We start from the raw sequence: 8086 nt of genomic DNA, 5'->3' as shown, positions 1-8086 counted from the left end.
ACCTCTTACCACAATGCCCATGAATATGCTAGAAATACTCTTTATTCTAAATCCAGGTTTGGACCTGACCCCTCAACACTTCCTCCAGAGGGGTTCCCTGACTCCCTTGCTTGCAAATATTATTTCAGAGCAGTCACCTCTCAGATCATTAGCTTATAACCTTTTCTCTGCTGGGAACCCTATGGGGAGAGTGTTGTTTAAAAGTTGGCATCAAAATGCTTTGTAACTTGATTATTTCCCATTTAAAAATTTTATATTCTTTATTTTTAACCTTTTTGTAAACATATAGTTGATGCACAGTGGTGTGTTAATTTCTGCTGTACAGTAAAGCAATTCAGTTATACATATATGTACACTTTTTCTATGTTCTTTTCCATGATGGTTTATCACAGATACTGAATAGAGTTCCCTGGGCTGTACACTAGGACCCCCTGTTTATCCATTCTCTACATAATAGTTTGCGTCTACTAATCCCAAACTCCCAACCCATCCCTTCCCTACCTCCTTCCTCTTGGCAACCACCAGTCTGTTCTCTGTGTCTATGAGTCTTTATATTTCATCAGTTCAGTTCAGTTCAGTTCAGTTCAGTCACTCAGTCGTGTCTGACTCTTTGTGACCCCATGGACTGCAGCACACCAGGCCTCTCTATCTATCACCAACTCCCAGAGTTTACTCAAACTCATGTCCGTTGGGTTACTGATGTCATCCAACCTTCTAATCCTCTATCATCCCCTTCTTCTCCTGCCCTCAATCTTTCCAAGCATCAGGGGCTTTTCCAATGAGTCAGTTCTTCGCATCAGGTGGCCAAAATATTAGAGTTTCAGCTTCAACATCAGTCCTTCCAAAGAAATCCCAGGGCTGATCTCCTTCAGAATGGACTGGTTGGATCTTCTTGCAGTCCAAGGGACTCTCAAGAGTCTTCTCCGACACCACAGTTCAAAAGCATCAATTCTTCAGCACCCAGCTTTCTTTATAGTCCAACTCTCACATCCATACATGACAACTGGAAAAACCACAGCTTTGACTAGACAGACCTTTGTTGGCAAAGTAATGTCTCTGCTTTTGACTTGCTATCTAGGTTGCTCATAACTTTCCTTCCAAGAAGGAAGCGTCTTTTAATTTCATGGCTGCAGTCACCATCTGCAGTGAATTTGGAGCCCCCCAAAAATAAAATCAGTCACTGTTTACCCATCTATTTGCCATGAATTGATGGGGCTGGATGCCATGATCTTAGTTTTCTGAATGTTGAGCTTTAAGCCAACTTTTTCACTCTCCTCTTTCACTTTCATCAAGAGGCTCTTTAATTCCTCTTCACTTTCTGCCATAAGGGTGGTGTCATCTGCATATCTGAGGTGATTGATATTTCTCCTGGCAATCTTGATTCCAGCTTGTGTTTCTTCCAGTCCAGCATTTCTCATGATGTACTCTGCATATAAGTTAAATAAGCAGGGTGACAATATACAGCCTTGACGTACTCCTTTTCCTATTTGGAACCAGTCTGTTGTTCCATGTCCAGTTCTAACTGTTGCTTCCTGATCTGTATACAGATTTCGCAAGAGGCAGGTCAGGTGGTCTGGTATTCCCATCTCTTTCAGAATTTTCCACAGTTTATTGTGATCCACACAGCCAAAGGCTTTGGCATAGTCAATAAAGTAGAAATAGATGTTTTTCTGGAACTCTTGCTTTTTCGATGATCGAACGGATGTTGGCAATTTGATCTCCGGTTCCCCTGCCTTTTCTAAAACCAGCTTGAACATCTGGAGTTCATAGTTCATGTATTGTTGAAGCTTGACTTGGAGAATTTTGAGCATTACTTTACTAGTGTGTGAGATGAGTGCAATTGTGCGATAATTTGAGCATTCTTTGGCATTGCCTTCCTTAGGGACTGGAATGAAAACCGACCTTTTCTAGTCCTGTGGTCACTGCTGCGTTTTCCAAATTTGCTGGCATATTGAGTGAAGCACTTTCACAGCATCATCTTTTAGGATTTGAAATAGCTCAACTGGAATTCCATCACCTCCACTAGCTTTGTTCGCAGTGATGCTTCCTAAGGCCCACTTGACTCCACATTCCAGGATGTCTGGCTCTAGGTGAGTGATCATCCCATTGTGATTATCTGGGTCGTGCAGATCTTTTTTGTACAGTTCTGTGTATTCTTACCACGTCTTCTTACTATCTTCTGCTTCTGTTAGGTCTGGTTCTGTTTCATAGATTAGTTCATTTCTGGCGTATTTTAGATCTCGCATCTAAGTGATAACATACGTCATTTTCTTTCTCTGTCTGACTTCCTTCGCTCAGTATGGTAATCTCTAGGCCCATTCACGTTGCTGCGAACGGCAGGATTTCATTCTTTTCGTCTGCTAAGTTGCTTCAGTCATGTCCGACTCTTTGAGATCCTGTAGACTGTAGCCCGCCAGAGTCCTCTGTCCATGGGATTCTCCAGCAAGAACACTGGAGTGGGCTGCTATGCCCTCCTCCAGGGGGTCTTCCCGACCCAGGGACTGAACCCTGAATCTCTTATGTCTCCTGCCTTGGCAGGCGGACTCTTCACCACTAGCGCCACCTGTGAAAGTCCCTCAGTCGTGAATAACTCTTTGCAACACCATGGACTATCCAGTCCATGAAATTCTCCAGGCCAGAATACTGGAGTGGGTAGCCTTTCCCTTCTCCAAGGGATCTTCCCCACCCAGGAATCGAACCCAGGTCTCCCGCATTGTGGGCAGATTCTTTACTGGCTGAGCCACAGGAAAAGCCCAAGAATACTGGAGTGAGTAGCCTATCCCTTCTCCAGGGCATCTTCCTGACCCAGGAATAGAACCAGGGTCTCCTGCATTGCAGGCAGATTCTTTACCAACTGAGCTATCAGGGAAGTGCCACCTGGGAAGCCCCAGTTCAGTTGCGGATGGACAATTATAACCCGGTTACTTCTTCACTTTCCAAAGTAGTTTCTCTTTATCCCAAACACATCAATAGGACCTTGAGAATGGTGGGTCTGTGCCCTTCCCCTGTGGCTGTCGTGATGTGGTGGCAGGTAGATGGGTCCGTGACCACAGAGGTCTTTCTTTCACACTGGGGGGGTAGGTCAGATTATTCAGGTCAACAAGTGGGTGTTCAGTGCTCTGTGTCCAGGCAGCTTCCCTCCATTTCTAATAAAAGCTGTGGCCTGGGCCATTCCTGAACCACACAGTGGGACAGGACAAGTGACATTCGGGATGGGATTAAAGCCATCGGCCTAGAGTCAGACAGGAAACTCTGTGCCCCTCAGATAAAGGGGAGCTGGAAAAAAATCTGATGTCAGATTTGTTCGGATTGGTGCAAACCCCTCAGAGGGGAAAGAAATGCACAATCAGTCAGGATGAGTTAAGAGCGCATCCCCTAGAAAATACATCACTTCCCTGGGGTGGAGGAGACGGGTGCTGTGGAGGCCACACCAGAGGAGATTCACCGGGCAAAAATGCTCCACTCAGGAAGAGGCCGTGGGCAGGGAGCCTGGGATGCTGCAGCTGGAGGGGGTCCAGCGGAAACTGGTGATCCTGTCGCCCTGGACACATGCAGTTCCCCCTCGGTGACAGCCTCACCCCACTACGGTGCTGGGTGAAGTCATGGGAGGTGCGGCGGGCTTTGATGCTCTCTGAGAAACTGTCGCAGCCAGGACTTGACCCCAGGAGTCAGCTTTGGGTACTTCTATAGCCTCTTAATTTGGTGATAACTGCTGTTGTTATTTTAAAACAAAAGGGAAATGACCAGAAAGACTGAAAGGAAACAACTCAAGTATATGCTTCTGATGAGGCCGCCACGTTGGGTGACTCTGAATATAGTACGACGTCACCCCTCACCTCCAGCCTCACCTCCCTCATCCCACCCCGGCATCACCTCGAGAGTGACTCCGATGGCCACTTTTGAGGCTCATGTAACTAAACTTAATGGACCACAGACACCCAATCCCAAGATGCTGATAGAATCCTTATAGATATTGATTGATAGGCGTGCAAGCTCAGTCACTCTATCATGTCCTATTCTTTGCTACCCCATGGACTATAGCCCACCAGGCTCCTCTGTCCAATTCTTGAGACGAGAATACTGGCTGCTACTGCTAAGTCGCTTCAGTCGTGTCCGACTCTATGCGACCCCATAGACTGGGCTATGCAGCCCACCAGGCTCCGCTGTCGCTGGGACTCTCCAGGCAAGAACACTGGAGTGGGTTGCCATTTCCTTCTCCAATACATGAAAGTGAAAAGTGAAAGTGAAGTCGCTCAGTCATGTCCAACTCTTAGCGACCCCATGGACTGTAGCACACCAGGCTCCTCCGTCCATGAGATTGTCCAGGCAGGAGTACTGGAGTGGGGTGCCATTGCCTTCTCCAGGGGATCTTCCTGATGCAGGGATGGAACCCAGGTCTCCTGCCCTGGCAGCTGGATTCTTAACCACTGTGCCACTTGGGAGGCCGGATTAGGTAGGAGGGACATGTGTATAAGTAGATTGTGGTGGGTTGGTTTCACAGACCAGTTAATCTCTGCCCCGAAAACCTGGATTCTTGGTGTCATTTGAAAAAAATATTCAAATGTTAGAGATGATTACACATCAACTGAAATCAACTTATAAAACAAGCTTAGGTCTATCTATTTAAATAAGATATAATCTCACCATATTTAAAATCAATTTAGAAAATAACATTAGAGGTAAAATTTATTGTTCACAATTGGTCAAATATGCATATATAAATATAATATTGTTATGCCATTCTGTATCAGAAATGGCCACCTTTTGAATTTTCAAGGAAATATTTCTAGAAATAATCAACATTTTTAGAAAAGTTTTATTTACAGAAAAATTAAGCAGAAAATGGAGTTACCAATATCTCTGTCTCTTCCTGTATTATCTTATATTTAGTGTGGCAATATGTGGTATTATTTTGAAATAATTTCCAACTTGCAGAAAAGTTGTGAGAGTATGTCACAACACTCAAATACACACTGGTGTATGATTTGTACAAGAAGAGCCATTTTTCAGGGCACTTCCTGGACACTGGGCCCGTCCTGTTTGGCAAGTCACCGGAACAGCAGGCCAACGGGAGACCATGGTCTGGATGAAGGCATGGGAGCACATATCTAATGACACCGTGTCAGATCCACTGTGATTTTCATCCCATCCCTGAAAAACCAGATGGCTACCCAAATTAAACCTTCTTAGAACGTACACAACATTTCTGCTTTCTGGTGCCAAGCCATCTTGTCATAAGCCTCTTGTCCATTTCTTTCTTCTTTGAGTTTCCAGACATCGCGTCATTTCTTACTCAGCTGATTGGGGTCCCAGCGAAGTCCCTGTTCTCAAGCCCATCTTGGGTGATAAGGGGTCGGGGCTTGTGACTCACGATTTGCAGGGGAGGGGCCGCTGGAGAAATAGCATCAGCTGGACAGCCTTGTTGGAATTCTGTAGGAATGTTTCCTTCCTGTTCCCTGAGCCCACTTGGTCTCCGTGTTATCCATGCCTGGGTTTTATTTCTCTTCCTTGAAAGCAAAAACCTTTGATACAATTTTCCCAGGATGTGATTTCACCAAGATTAATTTTCATTTCCCTTTTTTTTCCTGCAGTGATCTTGTGACTAAAAAATCAAGGCTCCCATTGTCATCAGAGCGGAGTTTCAACTCCCACCTCCTCACTGTCAGCCTTCCCCAGAATTCAGGAAAGAGAAAGACACTCTCATACTGAGTAGGAACACAAAGACCCGTTCTTAGGACCAGAGTGTTTATGGGTATGAGTCACTGAATTGTGTTTCGGGGCACAAAGCTTGGGGCACCTGCTGGAGACCAGAAACTCTCCCCTCTCAATCCCTGGTGCTTAAGTCTGCCTCAAGACGCTGGGCCAACCCGGGTCCAGCACACAGCTCCTCCCCAGCGGAGACCGCTTTGAAGTTTAACTGATCAAATATTATTTTAACTGGGGCCTGAAAACCTAAGGGATCATGTTTCTCTTTTTAAATTTTTATTTTATATTAGAGTATTTGGGCTTCCCCCAGGTGGTGCTAATGGTAAAGAACCCACCTGCCAATGCAGGAGACTAAGAGATACGGGTTTGATCCCTGGATGGGGAAGATCCCCTGGAGGAGGGCATGGCAATCCGCTCTAGTATTCTTGCCTGGGAAATCCCAAGGACAGAGGAGCCTGGCGGACTCTAGTCCGTAGCGTAACAAAGAGTAGGACAAGACTGAAGTGACTTAGGAAGCGTGCATAGCTGATTTACAATGTTGTGTTAGTTTCAGGGGTACGCAAAGTGATTTATACACGTACATATGTCTGTTCTTTTCAAGCCTATTTTCCCATATAGGTCATTATAGAATATTGAGTAGAGGTCCCTGTACTATTCAGTAGGTCCTTGTTTTATCTATTTGACATATAGTAATGTGTGTATGTCAATCCCATGCTCCTAATTTATCCCCCACCACATTTCCCCCTTGGTAACCATAGGTTTATTTTCAAAATCTGTGAGTCTATTTCTGTTTTATAAATAAGTTCATTTGTATTCCTTTTTTTTTTTAGAGTGCACATATAAGTGCTATCATATGGGTATTTTTCTTTCTCAGTCTGACTTATTTCACTTAATAAGACCAGCTCTAGGTCTACCCATGTTGCTGCAAATGACATTATTTCATTCTTTTTTATGGCCAATATCCCATTGTATATATGTACCAAGGAATCACTTTTCTATAGATGGAACTGCAGGCACCCTGACGGGGAAGGGGGCTGGGGTGGGGTGGGGGGAGGATCTCTCTGCCCTCCTGTTTAGTCACATCCTGCCCCTCCCCCACTCCCCGTAGGGTCTCTGCCTAGGCTTTCAGAGCCCGTGCCCAGACTTCGGTCTCTATGTGATTGTTCATCCGCTACAGGAGCCCAGATTAAAGTCCTGTTACTATCACCCCTACCCCTGCTGAACCAAAATGCCAAAAAATCCCCAAACCCTCCAAGCCTCATTCTGGCAAAGTAGACATCTCGAGGCACTCCCCCCGGCCTGCTGTAGCTTGTCTGATGCTGGTCTGCAGCTTGCCTGGCTCTGATGCACCAGGATATGCCTGACTTGGTCCCCCACTGCCTTTCCTGTAATGGCCGTTGGCAGGGATCTGGTTTGATTAAAATGTAGAAAACTGGTTCGACCTTGGCCACGCTAGCATTATTTTCCAAATCCCGAATCAGCTCTCATTGCTTGATAAACACGAGCGTGTTTAGGATTAGAATACAGGACACCTGGCTGTCCCTCCCACTCTCCTCTGCCAGCCCCCAGCATCCTCTCCAGCACCCTTCCTTGTCCTCCTCTCTCACCCTCATGGTGCCTGGTCTCCGCTAGACATCAACATAACAGATGCCACCGACTGCGCCCCTGCTAGACATCAACATAACAGATGCCACCGACTGCGCCCTGTGACGTGCCAGGGATCTCGCGTGCTTTGTCTCTCTCTAATCCATATGTGACCTCAGACGTGAAAGCTCAGCATCATTGAAAAACTTGACTGAGGTCACATCCCTCATGCCCGGTACAGCTGATTCAAGCGTCTGCCTTTCCCTACATGGCTCAGCCCTGGGCCCTGACTTTTGAGTCCTCTGCAGGGGGTTACCAAATCCTACGGAGTGTTTACGATTAAGAGCAAACTCCAGAACACTAAGACACTTGCCAGTGTCGGGGTGGGCGGGCAGGGATGGAGTTTCTAGCACAGGCAGCCCCGTGGAGTCAGAGCATCAACTCAGCAACCCCGCCTGTATCCCCCAGCCCAACCAGCGATCTCTGGAGCTGAACAGACCTTAGTAATCAAGGATTCACTTTATGAAGAAGTGAAATGATTTCCCCCCGGGGCGATGGAGATAGGAGTGGCTCACTCCAGGCTGGGGCACTGCAGGTGTGCAGGTGGGGCCTGCCTACCTCTGCTAACCTATCCTCACCCCAGCCCCAGGTGATCAAGCCCGCAGGGCGGCTGGCCGCGCCAGGCCCGCTCTTTCAATCTCCTGTGTCCAGAGGGGCAGAGTGACTGCTGGAGATTCCGGAAGAACCCTATCCACTCCGTGTGTCTTTGTTTAGAATTGTAAAAGCCTCTCTCCCC

This window comes from Budorcas taxicolor, chromosome 24, assembly GCF_023091745.1.
Source record: "Budorcas taxicolor isolate Tak-1 chromosome 24, Takin1.1, whole genome shotgun sequence".
In the NCBI taxonomy this organism is placed as follows: Eukaryota; Metazoa; Chordata; class Mammalia; order Artiodactyla; family Bovidae; genus Budorcas; species Budorcas taxicolor.
The sequence above is the reverse complement of the archived record's forward strand: the minus strand, read 5'-3'. Positions refer to the sequence as shown.